This window comes from Peromyscus californicus, unplaced genomic scaffold (assembly GCF_007827085.1).
Source record: "Peromyscus californicus insignis strain IS unplaced genomic scaffold, ASM782708v3 Scaffold_8__1_contigs__length_139910024, whole genome shotgun sequence".
NCBI lineage: Eukaryota > Metazoa > Chordata > Mammalia > Rodentia > Cricetidae > Peromyscus > Peromyscus californicus.
In genome coordinates, this window is record NW_026294606.1 from 9,937,673 (window position 1) to 9,962,129 (window position 24,457).

Here is a 24,457-nt window from a genome sequence, read left to right on the forward strand (position 1 = left end):
GGGCATTAGCAAGAGGGGTTTGTTAACTTACCAACACTGCCAAGGCTCCTGGGCATCAGGGTGGGAGTGCATGGCTTCTGAGCTAAGCTGAATCCATTTGCTTTAAAACCTTCTGCTGCTTCTCCTCCCTATGCGGTGCGGTACAGCCACAGTAGTGCAAGGTCCGTCCACGGAAAACAGTGTCATTATGCCAGGAAGGACAGTATTGGTTTCCTTAAAGACAACCTGGAGAGAGGGGAGTCCCTGACCTTAGCCTGAGTTGTCACATCTGAAGCCTCTGTTGGCCCCTGCTTCTGCTGACCAAGATGACAAATAAGATAATGATGGGAAGCAGACCTAATGTAGGGAGAGGCGGCCCTGGCAGAAGCCAGCTTCCTGGGATTGCTGAGGTCTCTCTTCTAGGAGGTGGTGAGCCTCACAGAGATTTGTAATTTGACTGTTTGACTATGATTTCCAACAAGAGGACACCATAGCCTTCCATTTCTCCAAGGCTGAGGAAGCCCTGGTCATTCATGACGCCCCCCAGCCCCCTTTAGGAATGCCAGAATAAATCTACTATAGCTTTAGCAGTTGATTCTCTGGCTGCTTGAGGGCCTTTGAGGTTTTGCCCCAGGGCTCTGTGAGATTGCTTTGTCAGTTCCTTTAATCTCTTCCCACAGGAATTTATGATCTGTATAAAGCTTTGTGGCTCCATCTGCTTTCCAGAGAGTCCATATCACAACTACAGATTCCCTGGCAGCCATAAGATACCATGTTGTGAATAATGTCAGTCACATGCCTTTTCCTCTGTGGTTTTTGACAAGCTTTTTTGATCCTGTTGATGCACTATCAAAATTCAGTGGAGGAGTTAAAAAGGGTAGAGATGGCAGAGCTTTTTCTTTAGTTTTGTTTTTTTAATGTGTTTGAGTGTTTTGCCTACATGTTTTTGCACCACATGAGTGAAGTGCTCTCAGAAGCCAGAATAGAACTTCAGATCCCCTGAAGCCAGAAGAGGGCATCAGGTCCCCTGGAGCTGGAGTTGTGAGCTGTAATTCGGGGTGCTGGGACTCTATAACCTGGGTCCTCTGTAAGAACAGCCAATGCTCTTAACCTCTGAGGTATCTTTCCAGCCCCAAGATGGTGGAGATTTTAATAGTTAAAATGTATATAATTGTGTGGCCAGGTGTGGTTATATACACTTTTAAAAATCCCAGTACTGGGGGGAGGCAGAGGCAGGTGGATCTCTGTGAATTCAAGGCCAGTCTGGTCTACAGGATGAGTTCCAGGACAGCCAGAGCTATGTAGAGAGAACCTGTCTCAACAAACAAACAAAATATATAACTGTGGTATGTATACACATACACAGGGGGGAGAGAGAGGGAGAGAGAGAGGGAGAGGGAGAGAGAGAGGGGGAGAGAGAGAGGGAGAGGGAGGGAGGCGGGGGGGAGAACTTCCAAATTTTACCAGAGTAATTCCACCTTGCTGCAAGCTACTGTTTATTTGTCCCATGTACCATTCATTTGTTGGAAGTCATGTTTGGTCTGTATTTATGACCAGCATGATACCCAGTAAGGGTAAAGGCCAGTTGTGTCTGTGCTCTGATATCTGAGCTGTTGTCACCCTGGCTGCTATAACACTAGGCGTGCTCTAAAACCAGGTTTACGTCAAGTCTGTTGTAGATGTTGAGCCGTGTAAATAGGAGCTTGTGCTATGTGACAACAATTTTCCTGGGGAGACTCAACACATGTTTACTCACCTCAGATAGGGATCCCTTGACAAACCAGAGTATGGATACCACCAAAGTTCAATTTGGTAAGCCAATGAGTTTCACTTGGGGTGACTTACAGGAGAATGGGTGAGGGGAACTCACAGGAGCGGGGGTGACTCAAAGGCAGCTGCATCACCAAGGCCCACCCCAGCATGGTGACAGCTCACAAAGCTGGCAAAGCGGAGCACACTGCACAGCCTTCAGACAGATCAACAGGTTGGAGAGTGTCCTTTCTAAGTGGTTTCTACTTCTTCCAGAGTTTTCTTTGCAGCTCAGCTCTGCCCTCCTGAGAGGCACTCAGATTTTCTGCTTACTCTAGCAGGAAGGGGCCTAGTAAATCTGGTCAGTTTCAAGGACTTGCTGAAGTTGTTTCGAGTTGCTGACCTTCCCATTCAATGTCTCAGAGGAAACTATGATGGCCATTCTCAGATGTGAACTTAACTGCATCTAGAATTAACTAAAACCCAAAGGACTGGACACCCCTGTGAAAGATTTTTTCTGAGGAAGATCCACTTCTAATCTGGATTTTTGGGGTGGGAAGAGCCACCTTTAATCCAGATTTTTTGAGGTGGGAAGAGCCACTTTTAGTCTGGACCACACCTTCTACAGCCTATGTAAAAGACACAGAAGAGGAAGCTTGTTCTGTCTTTGCCTACTTGCTCTTGCTCTACTAGAAAATCCATTCCTTCACTGGCAATAGAGCCTGCTTCTTTGGGAGTCTGGAGTATACTGAGATATTCAGCCTCATGGATTGAACAAAATTACTGGATTCTTAGACTTTATGTTAGTAGATAGCCATTGTTAAACTAGGTGGACCACAGCCTATAAGCCATTCTAATAAATTTTACACACACACACACACACACACACACACACACACACACACACAGAGCCCTTTAAATTTTGTTCTTCTAGAGAACCCTGACTAATATAATGTTACAAAATAGCTTGGTAGGCAGAAGGTTGGTGACTTTGGGAAAATGCAAGTGGCTGTAGTTGTTCAGCATTCATAAGTATAAGAAGTTCACTTTATTCATCAAGATGAACCTGAATAAATTATTCTTTCAGCCATTGGTACCATCCCAGAAAGGGAGCTGATGTTAATTTTACATATCCCACCAAAAGTTACACAATTATCTATCTATCTATCTATCTATCTATCTATCTATCTATCATCTACCTACCTATCATCTCTCTCTCTACACCACACATACACACACACACACAGAGAGAGAGAGAGAGAGAGAGAGAGAGAGAGAGAGAGAGAGAGAGAGAGAGAGGAGAGAGAACTCCAAGGCGATATTGTTTTTTTTCGCATGGGGAAAAATCTCATCAATATAGTTTAGAGACTATAATTCTATCATCTCTGTAGTAATCAAGAAATCTGTGAAATGTAGGATAAAACACTGCAAAAATAGATATATGTAAGCAAGACAAAATCAAGACAAGATAGATATGAGTTAGACTAGATACACAAACTAGTATCAGAGAAGAGACCTTTGCAAGACTTAAGGCATAATTCAATGCTTGAATTGAAACTTTGGCTTTGAACAGGGGTGTTCAAAAGGCTGTGCAGTGTGCTCCGCTTTCCCAGCTTTGTTAACTGTCACCATGCTGGGGTGGGCCTTGGTGATGCAGCAGCCTTTGAGTCACCCCCGCTCCTGTGAGTTCCCCTCACATATACTTCTGTAAGTCACCCCAGTGAAACTCACTGGCTTACCAAATTGAACTTGGTGGCAAAGTGAAGACAGAGACAAGTCAGCTAATTCTTAAGAAGACAAACAGGCTGGGGATTGGTTCATTGGGTGAGCAGGCTTATTGCACAGGTGGGAGGACCTGAGTTCGGATCCCTACTACCCACCTAAAAGCTGAGCATGGCAGGGCATGCCTGTAACCTGAGTGCTGGGGAGCAAGACCTGAGAAGAAAGGACCGATGGGGCTCGCTGGCCAGTCAGTCCGCTGGAAAAGGGCCAGGAAAGTGAGCTTTGAAGCTATGCCAGGGATGTGACATGCAGTGATTGGGACTCACAGCTTCATTGTTTGGTCAATTTTTAATTTGTCAGTGCAGATGTATCGTGCAGTTCTTAACTGGTAGTAAGCAAGGCAGGATGGAGAGGTCAGTTTTGGACCAGTAATTGAGTTGGAATGGCCAAAGCCCAGGCTGGGCCAAGTTGTATCACTGTTGATTATAGGGAGATCTGTATCAGCACATTTTCCATTGCCATAATGAAATAACTGACTTACCCAGTAACTTATAGAGGGGTTTTAGCTCACACTTCTGGGGTGGAGAGCCCAAACTGCACGGCACAGCACTAGCCTCACTGAGGAGCCTGCACTGTCCCACCGCAGAGGCGACGTGATGGCAGTGATTGCAACAAGGACCATGTGGTGAGACCAGAGGCCATGGAAGGACTCAGGGACTGGGGTTCTTTAATCTTGGAAGAACTGACCAGTCAGTTTCCTCTGAGGATGCTGCCCCCAGTGATCTTCTAGTACGTCACACTTTTTGTTTTGTTTTTGCATCAGGGTCTTACTATACAGCCTGGAGTAGCCTCCAACTCAAGAGTCTTCCTTTTTTGGCCTCCTGAGTCCTGGAATTACTGATGTTGGTCACTCTACTCAGCTTAAGCCCTACTTTTGAAAGGCCCACTATTTACTTTGATTGGGAAAAAGGATTGAGACATACATCCCAGGTTGGCCTCAAACATACTATGTAGCATACCATGACCTTGAATCCCTGACCCTCCTGCTTCTATCTCCTAAAGGCTGGAATTGTAGGCTTGTGTCACCACACCTGATGGGAGAATTCCCACAGAGCTACAGCTGGTTTGATTACAGAGTGTTAACACCTAGCTTTGATCTGCCTTTTGTGATTGCCACCTTCTGTTTGAGGTCTTATCTAAGTTTCCTAGGGGTTTGAAGCCCATGCAAACTTAGTTTAGGGACAACCCAGAACACTGTGGTATTCCTTTTCTGAGAATTTGCATTTGGCATTGTCCCTTTGTGGGGCTCAGATAAGAGGTTTGAGTATACAGAATTGACTTGCTCAAGTTGTGAACTGCAATAACAATAAAAGGTCCCTTTGCTAAGCTACAGCAGTTCAGTCCATAGAGACAATTCACCTTCCAGCTGGGAAAGGCTAAAATCATCCTTGAGGTGCCTGTGTCTTATGATTCCATGAACCCACATGAACACCCACACCTGATATACAGCAACACTCATCTTTAGGGTCCACCATCTCTTAACATTGCCATAGGGCATCAAGTGTTTCTTTTTCTTTTTTCTTTCTTTTTTTGGTCTGGGTACCAAGTTTTCAACACATAGATTGGAGAATAATATCCAAATCAAGTACAAACCATTCTAAAAAACAGTAAAGATTATAGTGTAACCCAAAGGACAACAGGCCTCTGCTACAAACTGGTTCCTTGTTTTGCAGGTGTCTCTGGAGCATGTGAAGTGGGGTGAGGGGGAAGCCGTTTATCACATCAAATGGGAAGCCTGTGAGGTGGATGTGTGTGCCTTGTGCTGACTATTGCCTCTCCAGCCTTTGAGCTGATAGAGTTGTGGTGCATGGGCTCTACTTGAGGACACTGTATGGAGGAACAGGAATATGCAGGAGGGAGTCCTGGCTGCAGTAGGTACATTCATGCCCTGTGGAGATTAAGCTCTCTTCAGGCTGAGGTGTGGATTAGGAAACACCAGAGAGGATTAGGAAAGGCCAGCTCCAGAATGTGGACACATGCGAGTTTACTAAGAGACAGAAGTAAAATGTGATGTGTGAATAGGCTCAGTTTAAAAAGCGGCTAGGGAAGCCAGCAGTGGTGGCTCGTACCTTTAATCCCAGCACTCAGGAGCAGAGGCAGGTGGATCTCTGAGTTTGAGGCCAGCCTGATCTACAGAGTGAGTTCCAGGACAGCCAGAGCTACACAGAGAAACCCTGTCTCAATTTTTTTTTTTTTTTTTTTTTTTTTTACAAAAAATAATAGTAGTAAAAAAATAAATAAATAAAAGTGGTAGGTTTGTCCTGGAGTTGCCTAACATTCTGAAAGGCAAATTCTATTGCCAAAGGCATATTCTTTTAGTCATGGAAGGTTGGCCCTCTGTGCAAGGAAGAACCCTCACAGAGTAGAAGGGCACTCCCTGTCTCAAAGACCAGGGAACAGCTGGGATACACACACTGGAGCGCACTGCAGACTCGGCATACCTACGTGCAGAGCTCTTGCCTTTTCTCCCCTGACACCGGCACTGTCCAAGTGGCACCTCTTACTCTGAACCTGCCAGTAGTGATGGAGCAGAAGCTGTGGGCTAATGAGTCAGTCCCCTTTCCCTGGGGAAGTGAGGCACAGTGTCCCACACAGCACCCGACACAGGGGTATGCCTAACAAATCCCTTCTCTGGAGTGAGGTGGGGCAGCTCCCAGGGAGAGCACAGGGCTGGCTGCAGAGACCTGTCACTTGTCCCTCCCTGTCTCTCAGCTTGTTGGGCCTCCTGCTCCCCACCCCACAGCTGAATAGGCCACATTAATCACTCGGGCAGGTGCTATGGAGAAGGCTCAGCCACCACACCCAGGCAGAGCAGGTGGTATGGTGACATGGTAGAGGTACTTTCTGCTTGCATCCTGTTTGGGTCCACGATGGGTCTGTGTGTAGTAAACAGAGTGTCACTCAAGACTGTGTGCCAGTGGGTAGTATGGGGAGGAGGGCAAACAAAGCTCCAGGTAGCTGGGGTACCTAGGAGGAGGTGGGTGTGGAGGAGGAGGTCTCAGTGCAAGTTTTGAGGACAGTGGGTTCCCGTGTGCAGCAGAAGCCACAGGAGGAGGGGTGCTGCAGCTGGCACACAGTCAGGTGTCCTGTGGTGGAGAAGATGGTCAGGTGGAGTGTGAGGGGACTGGAGGGGGAGGGCAGGGGCAGTGCCAGGCCCTGGGTTGGTAGAGTACTGGGTAAACAGAGACAGAGACCTGGGCTCAAATTCCCTTTCTGGAGGAATCTGGACAAGCTGCTTCACCTTCACGATTTTTCTTTTTAAACATTTTTTGAATTTTGTTTTGCTGGAGATCAAACCCAGAGCCTCACACACACTGCACAGGTGTTCTTCCACTGAGCCCATGGCTGTAAAGTGTGAATAATAGCAGAGTAACTGGGGTAGAGTTTGTTGGTGTGTTGAATTGCCTGGCACATTCCTGACATTTGGTAAAAAGCTCTCTTAGTCATGCAGGTGTAGCATCATAGCACGTGCTATGCTGTGCTGATGGTGTGTAAACTTTGCTGTCTTAGGAAGGGCTTTCCCTATGGCCTGGGCCCATCACCTTCTGAGCAGGGGAGAGGTGGAAAATAGTCTAGTGTAGGCTTTAGTAAGGATGGTGTGGGGTGGGAAGGGATTCACAAATGAACATTTAGTGTTTGTGTCTTATTTACTGTTCTAGTGCTATGGAGAGACACCATGGCCAAGAAACTTATGGAAGAAAACAGTTAATTGGTGCTTGCTTACAGTTTCAGAGGGTTAGTCCCTAACCATCATGGTGGGGACATGGAAGCAGGCAGGCAGGCATGGTGCTGGACAGTGGCTGCGAGCTCACATCCTGATCTGAAAGCAGCAAGGAGAGGAGGGGGAAGATGGGCTTGGCACAGGCTTTTGAAACTCCAAAGCCCACTCCCAGTGATACACCTCATCCAACAAGGCTGTATCTCCTAATCTTTCCTAAATAGTCCAGCAACAGGAAACCAAATATTCAAATATATGAGCCTTTGGGGGCCATTCCTATTCAAACCACCATATTCTACTCCCTGCCCCCCATAGGCTTGTAGTTACATCATAAAGCAAAATGCATTTAGTCCAACTTCAAGAGTCCCCATAGTCTATCACAGTCTCAAACCATTTAAAAGTCCAAAGTCTCTTCTGAGACTCAAGGCAATCTCTACTGAAAGGCACATACCTTCAATATAGAATGGCATAGAATATATATTACCATTCCCAAAGGAAGCAAAGGGGGTAGTTAGGAAATACTGGATCAAAGCAAGACCAAAACCCAGCAGTGCAAACTCCAGACTCTGCATCTCCATGTCTGATATCAAAGGGCTCTTAGACCTCCAACTCCTTCCAGCTTTGCTCACTGCAACACACTTCCCTCTCTTGGGCTGGCTCCACACCCTGTCTGCAGATATCCCACAGCTCTGGCATCTCCAATATCTTAGGGTCTTCAACAAAATCCAGGCTTCAGCATCACAACTGTAGTGGGCCACTGAACTATAGTTAACACCATCTCATGAAAGCATTCTTAAGAAAAACTTTAAGTGCTAAAATTATCTTGGATAAACTAGTCACGTAGAGAAGCCATACATTTCTTTTTTTTTTTTTTTTCTTGGTTTTTCGAGACAGGGTTTCTCTGTGTAGCTTTGCGCCTTTTCCTGGAACTCACTTGGTAGCCCAGGCTGGCCTCGAACTCACAGAGATCCGCCTGGCTCTGCCTCCTGAGTGCTGGGATTAAAGGCGTGTGCCACCACCGCCCGGCTGAAGCCATACATTTCTATACAGTGGGTCCTCGACCTTAAGGTTATGAGAACAGCCTGACGCTTAACTGCTCTTTTTGCTTCTGTAAACAGTATGCTTTTGCTTCCTACAGATGTTCACAGCTGCCTTTTTGAATATGTGACACAATTATAGTTTTTGCCTGTAAAAGTTCAAGAAAATTGTAGGTCAGGGCTGCTTCCCTCTTCTCTGTATGGGACAGCCCTGTTAGTTGCTTTTGACTTTTGAGGGGCCCACCGTCCAGCCCCCAAATAAATCACACACAGAGGCTTATTCTTAATTATAAATGCCTGGCCTTAGCTTGGCTTGTTGCTAGACAGCTTTATTTAACTTAAATTATCCAGTCTTGCTTTTGTCTTTGGGCTTTTACCTTTCTCTATTTATGTATTCTTTTCATTATTTCTTACTTTGTGGCTTGCTGTGTAGCTAGGTGGCTGGCCCCTGGAGTCTTCCTCCTTCCTCTCATTCCTTCTACCTCTCCTCCTACATTTCTTCCTCTACCTAGTCTCTCTGTCTGCCAGCCCGTCTAACCTTTCTCCTGCCTTGCTATTGGCTGTTCAGTTCTTTATTAGACCATCAGGTGTTTTAGACAGGCACAGCAACACAGCTTCACAGAGTTAAACAAATGCAACATAAACAAAAGTAACACACCTTAAAATAATACAGCCCTGCTGGCGGAAAATAAAGGCTCCATGTCACTTGACTAATTCAGGCCTCTCAAGTGATGTCTCTTCATGCATCCCCATAACATTTGTAGGTCCCACTGAGATCACCGAGGAGAAAACCCCAACTCCTGAGGTGCAGCTCCTCTGAGGCAAGGGTAAAGGTTGGTAGTCCTAGTGGAGACCACTGAGGACATTCCTCAGCTCCAGGGATAGAGGACCAACTTGCCCTCACCAACTTGCCCCTTAAAACCTTTGGAAGGAGTCCACCCGTGTACTTGTATTTGGGACCTCTGGAGGTAAGATAAACCTGGGTTTCTGGTTTCTGGCCAGTCTGGCACACCAATTGAGGACTTGTGTGATAACTGAGTCCGGGATGTGGCTGGTATACTACCACACACCCTCAGGATCTGGTTTGTCTTGGTGTCTACCAATCTATGTCCTGTGTTCATTGGTTTCTGGTTTGTTTTTGTTTTGTTTTGTTTTTCCAAGACAGGGTTTCTCTGTGCATCCCTGGCTATCCTGGAACTCCCTCTGTAGACCAGGCTGGTCTCAAACTCACAGAGATCCACCTGCTTCTGCCTCCTGAGTGCTGGGGTTAAAGGCTGGGATTAAAAGTGTGTACCCCCACCCCCACCCGGCTTGTTGGTTTTGTTTTCATTATCTTTGTCCCTTGTCTGGGCTTCTGTGGTCCCATTCATCTTTTCAAGTTATAGGCAGACATGGGAAACTGAACCTCATTGATGCTTTCAACTTCCCACTTGTAATGAATGTTACAAAATGGCTTCAAAACAGGAGAATCAGAGTTTGAGTCTGCTTTTCCAAGGGAATGCCACTGGCCCGCTTTCAGTGTGTTGGCCAGATACCTGGTTACTTAACATCAAAGTTGTTGTGAGGGTTTAGTCTATTGTTCCAGGAAGACCTGGACACCCGGACCAGTTTCCCTACGTTCCAGTGGCTAGGTATCCTGAGAACACCTTTCTGGCTGCTGGAGATCATAAACACGGTATCCAGAAGGGCTTAGCAGTGTGGGAGAAAAAGGCCCCCATACTGCTAGAGACTCCTGTGCCCTATCTCCTGGCCCTCAGTTGTATCCATGGCTTCTGACTTGTCCTCACAGGACCCAGGTAGAGCCTTTCTGGGTTCTTGGCCCCCTCCCCCAAGGGAAGCCACAAGTGAGAACTCCTCTCCTACAGCTATCTCCACTTCTGGGTTATGTCCCCATTTACACCAGTGATCTTCATAACTGGTAAACCAATCCCTCCCTCTCTGACAAAACTCAAGGTTGAATTTCTCTTCTAGAGACAGTTTTACACTTACCAGCCTAGCTGGGGATGACTGACAGCAGCTTCTCCAAACTCATCTTTACCTCAGAAGAGAGAGGGGATCTGGAGGGAAGCAAGGAAGACCACAGCCTCTGAGGACCCCAATTCTGGAAACTGTCTCTCCTTCTACCAGACCTCAATGGGACCCCATCACTGAACAAGGTAAGGGGGCTTTTGATACCTGTCACCAGACTCTGAGGGTCTCTGAGATGCTGCACGGAAGGTCACAAATTTTCTAAGGTAAGTGAAGTTTTGCAAGGCTGAAACCTCTGCCAAGTTTCTATAAAGGCAGCTGGATGCCTCCCCAACCTATACACCCACTGATCTGGAAGCCCCAGAGAACAGCTGGATGGTTATCATAGCCTCTGTCACCCTGTCAGCCCTGGTAATAAAAGCACTCTCCAGAGGCTAGGCGGGTTTGAAGGAGAGGTGTTGTCAGAGTAGAGTCTTTAATACCAGAAACTTGCCAGAAGATAGGCAGGCGGAGGGTTAGCAGAGGCAACCGCGCTAGTGCTGAGAAACAGAAATGGATGATCCGCCAGAAGGTGATGAATGAAGCCTACAGAGGTGACCGGGGATGCATCAAGACCACTCAGACCCACTCTACCCTAAATCAATGTGCATATTGTAAAAGAGAAGGACATTGGAAAAATGATGTCCAAACCAGAGGGTTGGCACGCCCAAGGCCAAAGTGCTCCAATTAGAAACTGAAACCGCCTGATGGAGCCAGGGCTTGGTCCCATTAAGCCCCCATGAGCCCAGGCTTACCTTGAGAGTGGGGGGGGGGGCGCAAGCCAGTCAGCCAACTTCCTGGTAAACACTGGGACAACTTTTTCAGTCCTAAAGAAACCCAATGGACCCCTGGCAAAAAGAAATTAAATAAAAGTCCAAGGTATGATGGGGGAGCCAGTGATTACTCCGGGACAAGTAATCAGGTTGTGGACCTGATTACTTAGGAAGGGGCAACATCACCCATATGTCCCTGGTTATGCCAGGCTGCCTCTACCCCGAACAAGGCCAAGACCATTACACAAACCACAGGCCACTATCACTTTTAAGGAAGACAGGACAGAATTAGATTACAAACTCCCCACTAGAATTCTAGTTACTTGTCCAATTATAGAAGAATACCAATTATAGAAGAATACCAGTTACTGTCCAAGCCATCCCTAGCCCAACTGAGATCCATCTCACATCTGGCTGAATTACAAGCAGTGATTCCAGGGGTGTGGGCAGAAACAAATCCACCTGGACCGGCAAAGCACCAAGCCCCAATAGTAGTTCAGCTACTACTACCACGACCCCAGCCAGAGTGAAACAATATCCCATGGGGATGGAAGCAAAAAAAAAAAAAAAAAAAAAAAAGAATTGCAATTCACATCAGAGACTCAGGGAGGCTAACATTTTAGTCCTTGCCAGTCACCTTGGAACACCCCTCCCCCAATCCATAAACCCAGCACTAACCATTACAGGCCTATACATCATTATTAGATGGTGTATAAGTTGTGTCCAAACAACCACTCGGCCACCATCCATGGTACCCAAAGCAGTTAGGACCTGAGGTGAAATGCCTGGAGAACACTGGGAAGTGGACTTCACTGAGGTAAAACCAGGCCAAAATGAGTTTTGTTTTTTACTCTTTTGGCTCTTTACTCTTGGGGGCCCACCCCCCAGCTCCTAAATAAACCCACACAGAGGCTTATTCTTAATTATAAATGCCTGGTCTTAGCTTGGCTTGTTTCTTGCCAGCTTTTCTTAAATTATCCCATCTACCTTTTGCCTCTGGGCTTTTACCTTTCTATATTTCTGTATATCTTTTCTTTCCTTCTTATTCCATGTCTGGCTGAATGTCTGACCCCCTTCTTTTCTTGCTCCTTTATCTTTCTTCCCAGATTTCTCCTTCTATTTATTCTCTCTGCCTACCAGCCCCACCTGTCCTTTCTTCTGCCTCATTATTGGCCATTAAGCTCTTTATTAGACCAATCAGGTGTTTTAGGCAGGCACAGTAACACAGCTTCACAGAGTTAAACAATAACATAAAATAATGCAACACATCTTTGCATCATTAAACTAATCTTCCACAGCATAAACAAATGTAACACATCTTAAACTAATATTCCACAAGTATCTCCTTGTATTTTCAGATACTGTCTAGGGTTGGGTAGAGGCTTTTCCTATCAGATTGGAAATGGTAAAGAAGCTGTTACAGGAATTAGTTCCCCCATTTGGCACCCCATTGGTAATGGGGTCCCACAATGGCCTGGCTTTCATAGCTCAAATCTCTCAATTACTCGCTAAGGTCTTAGGAATAACATGCAAATCACACTATGCCTACAGACCTCAAAGCTCAGCACAGGTAGAAAGGATGAACCAAACCCTGAAGGAAACCCTAACCAAATTAACAAGACCAGTGAAGACAGAGTGAGCCCCTTTCCCTTTCCTCTTACAGGCCCCACGTACTTCTCATAGAGGGATAGAGGGTTTTTTTCTCTCCCATTTGAAATTCTTTTTGGCTGACATCCTCTTCTCCTACCTGACTAGAAGATGTATACTCAGCTGAAATCCCTAACCATTACCTTCTGCAGTCCATCCAGGCCCTGACACTGGTTCTTCAGCATGTCCTCCAAACAGTGAGAGAGACCCAGCCAAGAGGCTGAACTGATTCCCCATCCTTATCAGGCCAATGACGCTTTCTTCATCTGGGTTAAGAGACATTATCCAAAGACACTTGCACCTTGCTGGACCATAACCTGTGGTCCTCACCACACCTGCAGCTGTTAAGGTGGCTGGGATCACACCCAACTCAAGCGGGCAACAGACATTCCTGACCCGTGGACCATCACTTGTTCAGAGGATCCTTTAAAGGTTAAATTTACCTGGTGGGATTCCAGAGGTGGAGCCAGGTCCACAATTTCCACATAAAATATAAAAATTCGGGGTTGGGGATTTAGCTTAGTGGTAGAGCACTTGCCTAGCATGCGCAAGAGGCCTTGGGTTTGGTCCTCAGCTCAAATATATATTTGAATTCCCAAGTGCTATTCAAACCTGGTTCCCCTTTCTACTATGTCTTCTCTGCATTGACTACTGTGCTGGATAGCTTTATGTCAACTTGATACAAGCTAAAGTCATCTGAGAGGAGGGAACCTCAATTAAGAAAATGCCCCCATAAGATCAAGCTATAGTGGCAGTGGTGGTGCACACCTTTAATCTCAGCACTTGGGATGCAGAGGCAGATGGAGCTCTGTGAGTTCAAGGCCAGCCTGGTCTACAGAGCTAGTTCCAGGATAGCCAGGGACACAGAGAAAATCTGTCTTGACCAAAAAGAAAAAAAGAAAAAAAATAAAGAAAAAAAAGAAAATCAGGCTGTAGGCAAGCTCTGTAGGGCATTTTATTTTATTAATTAGTGATTGATGGGGGAGGACCTGGTCCACTGTGGTGTTTCCATCCCTGGGCTAATGGTCTGGGTTCTGTATGAAAGCAGGCTGAGCAAGCCACCAGAAGCAAGCCAGTAAGCAACACCCCTTCATGGCCTCTGCATCAGCTCCTCTCTCCAGGTCCCTGCTGGTTGAGTTCCTGCCCTGACTTCCTTTGATGAACAGTAATAGTGAAGTGTAAGCCAAATAAACCCTTTCCCCCCACAACTTGCTTTTTGGTCCCACAGTGCTTCATTGCAGCAATAGAAACGCTAAGACAACTACCCAATTCTAGGACAGAAATAAATAGAAATAAATCTGTAGCAGGAAGTTTCTGTGTCCGGCCAGCAACTCCCAAATAACCAGCAACTGCTTCCCAAATAATTGACTCGGAGGCTTAACATTACTTATAAACCCTTGGCCCGTGGCTCAGGCTTATTACTAACTAGCATGTAGGCTTAAATTAACCCATAATTCTTGTCTATGTTTAGCCACGTGGCTTGGTACCTTTTCCCAGTGCAATATTCTTCATTTTGCTTCCTCTGCATCTGGCCAGCTATTCCTGACCTCGCCCTTCCTTTTCCCAGCATTCTTAGTTTTGGTTGCCCCACCTATACTTTCTGCCTGGCTACTGGCCAATCAGCATTTTATTAAATCAATTTGAGTGACAAATCTTTACAAAGTATGAGAGGATTATTCCACAGCATAAATCTCCTACGATAGCGTTTATGTTCTAACACCTGGGTAAAATTAGCTCATATTGTAAATACTACTGACTTTTGTCTAAAAGAGGAGTTAAATGCTGAAAGTATATTAGGTGCATGTCTTGTTCCTGTTTGTAAACCTGTCTAGGATATGCTAACCTATCAGGTTAAACCTGTCAGTTATAAAGATTTTTACAGTCAGGGAAGGGCTTCTAAAGACAAAGTAGTAGGTGCAACAGAACTCCAACTTCCCTGTGTTACAGTACATCCAAATGATACATGCTAAAATACACCCCCAGGACATCCCCAAGGGATAAATTTGTTCCCATACTGAAGCTATCTTCTATGGGATGGCCATATTCCTTTGTCTGAAGGATGGTTTTTCACTTGTGCACAATACGCCTATAATTATATTCTTGCTAACTTGTTTCACAATACCCACTAATGTTTAAGCAGACTGTCTGTATTTCCCCAACATCAAGGAAGGAAAAACCTCAGTCAGGCAGTGGTGGTGCACATCTTTAATCCCAACCCTTGGGAGGCAGAAACAGGCGGATCTTTGTGAGTTTGAGGCCAGCCTGGTCTACAGAGCAAGTTCCAGGACAGCCAGGGTTACACAGAGAAACCCTTTCTTGAAAAAACAAACAAACAAAAGAATACTTTGCTCTGTCATACGTTAGTCCTGTGACTTGGGGTAGTCCATGTGGCCTCTAAAACAAGGAAGTATAAGTCTTCAGTGGATGTAAAAATATGTAATCATATGAAATATTTGAAAAAGAAAGGTAAGGAGGGAAAATTAGATAGCCAATAGTTTTCTACCCAAAGACTTCAGTGATTTTTTGGTACTTTATTTTAGTCTAAAATCTTTGCAGTTTCCAAAAATTTCTGATTGCAATGAGATCTAAAGAGACTGTGGAAACAGGAGCTACGTGCACATGTGGCTTCACTTATTATTTAGGACCTATATTTCCTCACATGGCTGAATGCAGACTCTAAGAGACTCCTCATTAACTGTTTTGGCAAAATTACCTGAATAAAGTGTACAGTTCACAATGAAGTTTGTATAGAGATATTCACTGCAACATTGTTGTGAGAATAAATTCATTAAGGAAACAAAAGAAAAAACGATTATACATCTCTATAATTTAAAACTGCATCCTTGAAGAAGAGACATCTGTATATCCCAACAGGAAACACCCTCCTGGCTTGGAGTGGTAATACATGCTCAGAATCCCAGCACTGGGAGAGAAAGGCAGGGTGATCATAAATTCAAGGCCAGTTTGGGCTATCAGGTGAGTCCTCCAGCCAACCTGAGCTACATTTCAAGTCCCTTTCTCAAAGAAAAAAAAGAAAGGCAAGAAGCAATCTCCAGACAATTAGAAGTCTGTATATCTTTCTGAAAGAGCAAATTATGTAAGGAACGCTGCATCATGTTATAAATCTTGCTAAGATGCTCCACTGTGTCTCTGCAAGTCCCCCCCCCCCCTTCCCCCCTCCCCCCCATTTAAGAAAAAAAGATTTAATACAGTGTGAATGAGGGTTTTGCATGGGGCCTGGTGCCCGCAGAGGCCAGAAGAGGGAGCTGGCTCTCCTGGAATTAGAGTTACCCAGAGTTGTGGGCCACTTTCTGGGTGCTGGGGAGGGAACACCCGTCCTCTGCTAGAGCAGCAAGTGCTCTTAACCACAGAACTGTGGGGCGTTTACCCAACCACCCCCACAGTTCCCCAGAGTTTTCTTGAGTGCGAGCAGCAGGAAATATTAGATAGAAGGATTTATTGCGGAGAATCTTGCGGAGATAAACAGATAGAAAATAAAGGATAGCCTCAAGAGGGCCTGGAACCTATTCCAACGGGCCCCAACTGTCTCTGCCCCAGGGTTTTTATAGAGACGCCAAGGGGTGGAGCAAAAGGCCTCCTTCCCCAGCACAGCCAAGTGCAGACCATCTCAGACACCTGCACTCAGGCCCGTGGTCCTAATCATCCTCTATGCGGACCTGCTGGGTAAAGCCACAAGGAACCCGAGAACGGGCTCCCACAGGTCCCCCTTTCTTAATATATAAAAAATAACTATTAATGGCTTACAGCAATCTACATAGCTGTTACACCTCCCAATATGGGAGTAGAGGATGATAAAGATGGCATTTCTCTTTTGAATTAGGTCCAAGGTGACTACAGCAGTCTTAGCTGCCTCAAGCCCTTTCTAAACCAAAAACTCTTAAGGTGACTACAAACTTAAAGAATCCCTTAGCTTCATCATTACCATTAACAGGTTAACATAAATATTGCTATATATAGTCACAATTCTCTTAATCTTACAACTCAAAGCAAACTCTTAACAGAACCATTTGAATTAGCATATATGGTGCTATATATAGTTAACAATTTTCTCCGTCTTACAACTTTAACTTTTTTTTTTAATTTATTTTAATTTATTTTGCAATACAATTCAGTTCTACATATCAGCCACGGATTCCCTTGTTCTCCCCCGTCCCGTCCCCCTCACCTTCCCCCCAACACCCCCCCCCCCCATTCCCATCTCCTCCAGGACAAAGCCTTCCCCACAGACTGAGGTCAACCTGGTAGACTCAGTCCAGGTAGGTCTAGTCCCCTCCTCCCAGGCCGAGCCAAACAATCCTGCATAGGCCCCAGGTTTCAAACAGCCAACTCATGCAATGAGCACAAGATCTGGTCCCACTGCCTGGATGCCTCCCAAACAGATCAAGCCAATCAACTGTCTCACCCATTCGGAGGGCCTGATCCAGTGGGGACCCCTCAGCCATTGGTTCATAGTTCATGTGTTTCCATTCATTTGGCTATTTGTCCCTGTGCTTTATCCAACCTTGGTCTCAACAATTCTCGCTCATCTAAACCCTCCTCATTCTTGCTAATTGGACTCCCAGAGATCCACCCGGGGCCTAGTCATGGATCTCTGCATCCAGATCCCTCAGTAACAACTTAAACTCTTAATCATTTAAATTTCCTTGCTAACAGAACATAGGAAAAACTTCGATGTATTCACATCAAACTTAAATATTTCCTTAACTCCACAAAACCAGGGTGCATTAATATCAATAGGGTAAATATAATTTCTGCAAACATAATTCAATCTCGTAACTCCTTTTCTTTATAATTTTTTAAACAAAATCTCAAACCTAGTTAGAGGAACCCAAACTTATACAATTCCTACAAACCCATATTGAAAAGCAATATTTTCAATCTAACCATTAACACTTTGAAAACTTTTAGAATAAAACTCTTTACACACTTTAAAAGTAGTCTCTTAGTATACCCCATTTGTATTTCTTACTAACAAAACATGACATTAATCCACTCAAACAACTTTTGAAATTAGACTAAGGAATATTAACTCTCCCCCTTTTCTTTATAATTTAAGCAAAATCTCAAGCCTAATTAGAAAACCCAAACTTTTCTGTTTAAACAGTTCCATTTGTAACACAAAACCAGTTCCGTAAGTAATTCCATTTTTACATAAACAGCTCCACAAAACAATTGCATTTTTAACACAGAACAATTCATGAATCACCAGCATATATGCATACACAAAACTGCATCTTGAGTCTAGGTAGAAATAATAAATTTCTTCATTTAAACAGTTCCATTTTTAACCCAATTCCAGAAAACAGTTCCTAGGTCATTACTATAAGTAAATTCAAAATTGTCCCATATCAATGAAATCTCTATTGTTCATTTCATTTCTTTTTTTTTTTTTTTTAAAGATTTATTTATTAATTATGTATACAATGTTCTGCCTGCGTGTACGCCTGCAGGCCAGAAGAGGGCACCAGATCTCATTACAGATGGTTGTGAGCCACCATGTGGTTGCTGGGAATTGAACTCAGGACCTCTGGAAGAACAGCCAGTGCTCTTAACCGCTGAGCCATCTCTCCAGCCCTCATTTCATTTCTTAAGTCTTAAAACTCAAATGATAAATTCTGGTACTAGCCTTTCAAATATGAGAAATCCATAACCAAAATCTTTTTGTAATTTTATCTCATCTTAAGTTCAAAAAGTTCAAACAAGAAATAAATTCTAGTATCAGGCTTTCACTTCCAAATATGAAGAGACGTTTTTCAACCAAAACTTTTTGCAGTTAACAATTTTTGTTCAAACAAGCGTCTCTGAACTTATTCTCAAGCCAGAGACCTTTTTAGGTACAGTAGTATTCTGTAGCTTCTGGAACTTTTGAAAACCGCTCAGACTGCCTACTTTGCAGTCTGCTAGGACACTAACTTCTGTATCTCAGGTTTTTTCACCATATACATTAAGCATAGATTCACACTTAACATTTACACTTTTTAAACTCACATATAACATTTTTTGCAAAGCATTTAGACTCACATTCAACATTTACATGTTTTTACAAACTCATAACATTAATATCTACTTATTTATACTCCTTAAGGAAACTATAGAACTACTTTAGCAAATATATTTCTTATTACTTCTTATGAATTTCTTATGTTCATTCCATCTTATTTCTTATTTAAACTTACATTTACAACTAGCATCTTTACTTCTTACAAACTTATTACTACATGTCTTAGGACTACCTTAGATTCTTCTTGCAAGCTTATATTCTTAAAGGAACTCTATAGATCTATTTTACAGACTTATATAGGGCTACATTAGCATATATTTAACTTAGCAAACATCTAAAGATTTCTTAACATAGATCTAACAAGAGAATTTTTACAAACTCACATATCTTATTTTCATCTTTTTCTACTTCTTACTCTTAATTATTATCACTATCTCTATTAGAAAGATTCTCTTAACTAGACAGGAAGTACGTACATCATTTCTAAAGTTTAGAGTTTATAGTCAGCTTTGTTATAAAGCACTGGGATTTAGTGAGTGTTGTTGTTATAGAATTGTGATAGTTGTTGCTAGGGGACTGTAACCTTCCCAGGATGACACCACACTCCAAAGTTGCCAGTTCTCTCAGCCGTTCCGGAACTGGCAGAGATGCACTGTCCACGGTAAATGGTTTTTAACTAGAGGCTGTCCCTTCACCCAAATTCATAATAGTTCCCCTAAGTGCCTCAATTCAAACGTTTCTATTACAGCAGTACTTTTGGTTTGCTCTACCAAAAAACTTCACTTCACGCTGAAGATGAAATTACCATATTTAGCTGCTGTAAAGCTCCTCGCCAAATACTGCACAGCTATTAGGTGATATAAAGTATTTTTCTAAAGGAGCTAGTAAAGCCAAAAGCGGCACAGCTCCGAACTGTATTTAGTATTTTCACTTCATTAGCTTTAACTCCTGATGTTATTAGCAGCTGTAATACTTAGCATTGATTTTTTATAAGGAACTTTCAGGTGAAGCAACTCTTTTGTAAGACAGCTGGATTTTCTGAAGTTTGTTTCCCATCTATAGAGCAGTCATTTCTTTTTGAATGCCTGTTTCCTTGTCTCCTTATTAGATTTGCAAAGGAATTACTCATTGCAGGCAGTTTGTTCAAAAGGTAAAGTTTCTTCATATCTAAGACAATGTTCAGTGTATAAACTGCTTTCCCTTGCTTTCTTAGGATTTTAAAGTGGCTTGTTTGCTCTTAAAGGTAGCTTTTTGTCTTCCAACTACTGTAAAAACTTTGTACAGCTATTAGGGTAAATAAGGCATTTTACCAAAGGAGCCCCAAACCACGAAGCACCTAGCTCCGTATCCTTTCAATTTTTCATTGGAAGTGACACTTAGACGATTTTCCTCCTTATTCTTTTAAAAGCTGTATTTTAAGTTTACCAGGAACGTATTTCCGAGCTGACAAAAAGTGTTTCAGGGCAATGTCGCCATTTTTAGCGGAAAACTACCTTTCCCAGAATGCATTTCCCTTATATCAGTTCCTTATATCAGTCCTTTATATCACTTCCCTTATATCAGTCATTTCCCATAGTTCTTTTTGGGTCTGAGGGTCAACTGGTTCTTTTACCAGACTTGTTTACAAATTCTTGCCCGGGAGATTTGAACAAGCATTTTACATTTTCAGCTATGGCACGTTGGGAGATTCCTATTCTTGCCTCAACTGGCTTTAACTGGTGTCTCTCCTTCATTTGACACTGGCCCCAAATCAGAACCGCACCTGCCTCGTTAGCCGGCATTGAGGCTGGCATTTCTGATAACAACTTTCCTAGGGGCTTGTGTTTGTCTTAGCCAGTCAGTGAAAAACAAGATCATTTACAACAGCTTTTCCATAGCTCCTTCAGAGAGATTTTCTCCCACGGATCTATCTCATTTTGCTTGTTCCTTCCTTCCCCAGATGCAGAGCTTCAGGTATTTGTCTGCGGCTCTGTTCCTCTGCTAGCTGCTTTTGGAGGTAGGGGCTTTTTCTCCCCCCGAATCTGCCTCAAATTCTAGCAGCTTTTTCAGGTCATGCATTTTCTGGGGAGGATTATGTCCCTTCTGTTTCTTCAGAGTCTTTCTCCCTGACAGTATCCAGTTTGGTCTCAGTTTATCCCCTCTACCCCAGAAACAGTTTCCGACACTACAGTGGCGGCTTTCCCTGCTACTGAAAGGTAAGGGCGTTTTGACCATTTCTGTTTTCGGGGTCTGGTTTGCGTACAGACTGAAAATCTAACAAGGGAGGTTTTTGCCATCTCTAAACTCCCATTAGAACAGGTGTTTTGCCTCATCAGGCCTTCACCTGGCCCAGTCCCCCAGTGGGTTGTGTTTGCTTGTCCGGGTGCTCAAGGACAGAGCTTATGCCAGAGGCAATCACCCCTCAGGGCTACACTCCCTCATCTCAGGGAGTCAGTTGAAACAAAGCTTTTCTCAAAGAGGTGCTTTCTCTGACAGAAAAGAAAGCTTTACTCCTGGATAGTTCTGTTCTGCCCTGGCTGGGCTCTTTCCCCAGACATCGTTCTGACTCAACAGCACAACTGCTTCAGACACAGTTCAGCTTTACTGCTTTCCCAGAAAGGTCCTTACTCTGATAGGAAAGCTTTTTCTCAGATTTCTTTTTGCAGCTCTGGACCTATCAACCCGGGACTTGTAGGAAAGTGGATAACTGTGCCGTTCCCACCGGCTTTAGCTTTGGTTGTTCATTAGCAATCTTCCCCTGGGTCCTGCACCTTCCTGCCTCAGCTCTGTGCTCCAGGAAGTTTACAACTGCAGGAACCCTAGTATCCCCGAAATGCACTCCAACTCAGAGATGCTGGCCAGTCACCTCTGGGTTTTTGGTCAGAAGTGAGGATACAATGCTTCAGGGGATCTTTGCATTAGGACAATTAGGAGCACCTTTTCAAAGATGCTCACTCAGAACCCTTGATGCCTCAGCTTGGCTGTAACTGAAAAGCTTGGCTTTTTTGCTTTTCTCAGGTAAAGTTTTCTGCCCTTTGGGCTCTGTAGCTCTTTACCCGCACTCTCCCAAGTGTTTCCCTCAGGGTACTCTGACCCACAGTCTTTTACTGGCTTGAAGAGACAGAGCTTAGAGAGGTTTTTAGGAACTTGTCCCTGCCTCCTGCATTGCAGGGATGATTTTTAAAGCTTGAAAGAGAACTTAGAGAGGTTTTGCTGTCTTAAGAGGTTTGTTGTTTTCCCTTTGAGCTAATCACAGGTGGTCCCCATACTAATATCTTCAGGTGATTCTAATTTGTCCTTCTGAGAGAAAGTTAAAGGCTTTAGTTTTTAAGAGCTTTTGAGAATGAAGGCTTTTTAGAGAGTTTTTTTCCCCCAAAATTTTCCAAGAAAAGCTTTTAGTTAAGAGAAAGATTTTTTCCCCCAGGAGAAAGACCAACTTTTCCCCAAACTTCCCAATTTTAAACTCTGACTTCTTACACCCCCATTATTGCCTCAGGGAGAAGACACTTTCTCCTGCTTGGACTTAGCATTTCAGCTGTCCCCAGGTCAAAAGCTTCCATAGGAAACTTTTTCTTCCCCATAAGCTCAAAGAAGAGTTTTACTACCCGTAAAGCCCAAAGAAAGATTTTTTCCCCCAGTTTGCATTCATAGCCCCCCAAAGTTAGAAAATTGAAGAGTTTTTTGTCTAGTTGCCTTACTTATTTTTTTCCTACACAATCTTACACTTCTAAGTTTTTCCTACACTATTTTACTACCCTATGCCTTATACTTATTTTTCAGATAGAAATTGAGAAAGGGATAGAAGATAGAAAATTTTTACAGAAGAGAATTTCGCTGCAGCATCGGACATCCTTCCAGTCCGCTTTCCTTTTCTCTCGAGGATAAAACCCCTGCCTCTCAATATATATAAAAAATATATATTTTCCATAACACCGGCATGCCTTATCCACTGGCAGGGCTGACTCAGCACTTTCGCCAAAAACTCTGTAATAAAACTATTATTTTCCTTTATCTTTAGTCCCTATTACTTTGTCTTTAGTCCCTGTTCATTTGTCTTTAGTCCCCCCTTTTTTTAGTCCCCCCTTTTTTTTCTTCAGTCCCTTTTTTTCTTTTTTCTTTAGTTCCTGTTCGGGCGCCATTCTGTGGGGCGTTTACCCAACCACCCCCACAGTTCCCCAGAGTTTTCTTGAGTGTGAGCAGCAGGAAATATTAGAAGGATTTATTGCGGAGAATCTTGCGGAGATAAACAGATAGAAAATAAAGGATAGCCTCGAGAGGGCCTGGAACCTATTCCAACGGGCCCCAACTGTCTCTGCCCCAGGGTTTTTATAGAGACGCCAAGGGGTGGAGCAAAAGGCCTCCTTCCCCAGCACAGCCAAGTGCAGACCATCTCAGACACCTGCACTCAGGCCCGTGGTCCTAATCATCCTCTATGCGGACCTGCTGGGTAAAGCCACGAGGAACCCGAGAACGGGCTCCCACACAGAACCATCTCTCCACCTCCTCTGTTTTCTTTTAAATAAATTAATTAAAAATATTATTAGCTGAGTGTGGTGGAGCACACCTTTAATCCCAGCACTTGGGAGGAAGAGGCAGGTGGATCTTTGAGTTCAAGACCAGCCTGGTCTACACAGTGAGTTCCAGGACAGGCTCCAAAGCTACACAGAGAAACCTTGTCTTGAACCTCCACACCACCACACACACAAAAAAAAGTTCATGTATATGTGTGTGTACATGTTTGTGCCTTTGTGGGTGTGTGTGCACATCTGTGTGTATGTGGAGGCCAGAGGACAATCTTGGAGGTCATTCCTCAGGCACCATTTATTGTTTTGTGGTTTGGAGACAGGGTCTCTCACTTACGTAGAAGTTGCCATGGAAGCTAGACATCTGGCCAGTGAGTCCTAGGGGTCTGCCCGCCTGTCTCCTCAGTGCTGGAGTTACAAGCCTGCGACACCACAGCTGGCTTCGTAGGGACATTTTCACACAAGTATATAGTATATGTTGAGCATGTACTATATACTGCTGTGGCCCCTACCCCGAGCTCGCAGCTCTTCGGCTCATCCTGGACGTTCATCATTGATTCTTTTCCAGCTGGAAATCTTTTGTTTTAAGAGAGACGTAAGAAGTGGGAGGATCTGAGATGTGTGTGGCATACACAAATGGTCATTTTACTTTTCACTTTTTTAAAAATTTACTATCATACATATGCAATATATTCTAAAAACCAAGATCAAAAGACAAAGCAAAACCCCCAAACAAACCAAACCCTCAATCAACCAAGCAACCTTGCCCAACCCAAACCAACAAACCCACACCTCTTATCAACTCCTTATTTCTACAAACAGTTAACCTTTCTCCTGGAGCGAGATCTTGCTAAGGCCTTCTGCTTTAAGGGAGGGATGAGGGCCTTGTAGTGAAAAAACAACTATAAAAAGGGTATTTTTAGCCTGGCCCTAGGGGTTGCATGCCTTCAATCCCAGCACGGGGGAGGCAGAGGCAGGCTGATCTCTGAGTTCGAGGACAGCCTAGTCTACAGAGTGAGTTCCAGGACAGGCACTAAAACTACACAGAGAAACCCTGCCTCGGGTTAAAAAAAAAAAAAAAAAAAAAAGAGGAAAAAAGATATTTTACTGGTAGGTAAACTGGAGGCTTTATCTTGCTTCTCTTCTTCGTATAAGCGAGACTATCAAGAAACAGGTAAGAAGACCATTCATTAAAAAAGTTGAACTCTTCCAAAACGAAGCAAATTTAGGGACGAATGAAT

At 44.0% G+C, this 24,457-nt stretch overlaps 1 long non-coding RNA gene across 4 annotated transcripts in view; it reads left to right on the plus strand.

The window, feature by feature from the left end:
* Positions 1 to 24,457, plus strand: part of LOC128104252 (uncharacterized) — a 65,509-nt gene that overhangs the window by 19,353 nt on the left and 21,699 nt on the right. The window contains exons 4-5 of one of the 4 annotated variants that reach the window (XR_008215925.1): positions 10,237 to 10,421; positions 22,474 to 22,944. The exons of 2 other annotated variants lie outside the window; for them this stretch is intronic. This is a non-coding gene — a long non-coding RNA (uncharacterized LOC128104252). Of the gene's footprint in view, positions 1 to 10,236; positions 10,422 to 12,844; positions 13,600 to 22,473; positions 22,945 to 24,457 lie in introns of those variants that run through there. One more of the 4 variants, XR_008215927.1, reaches the window with a different exon arrangement.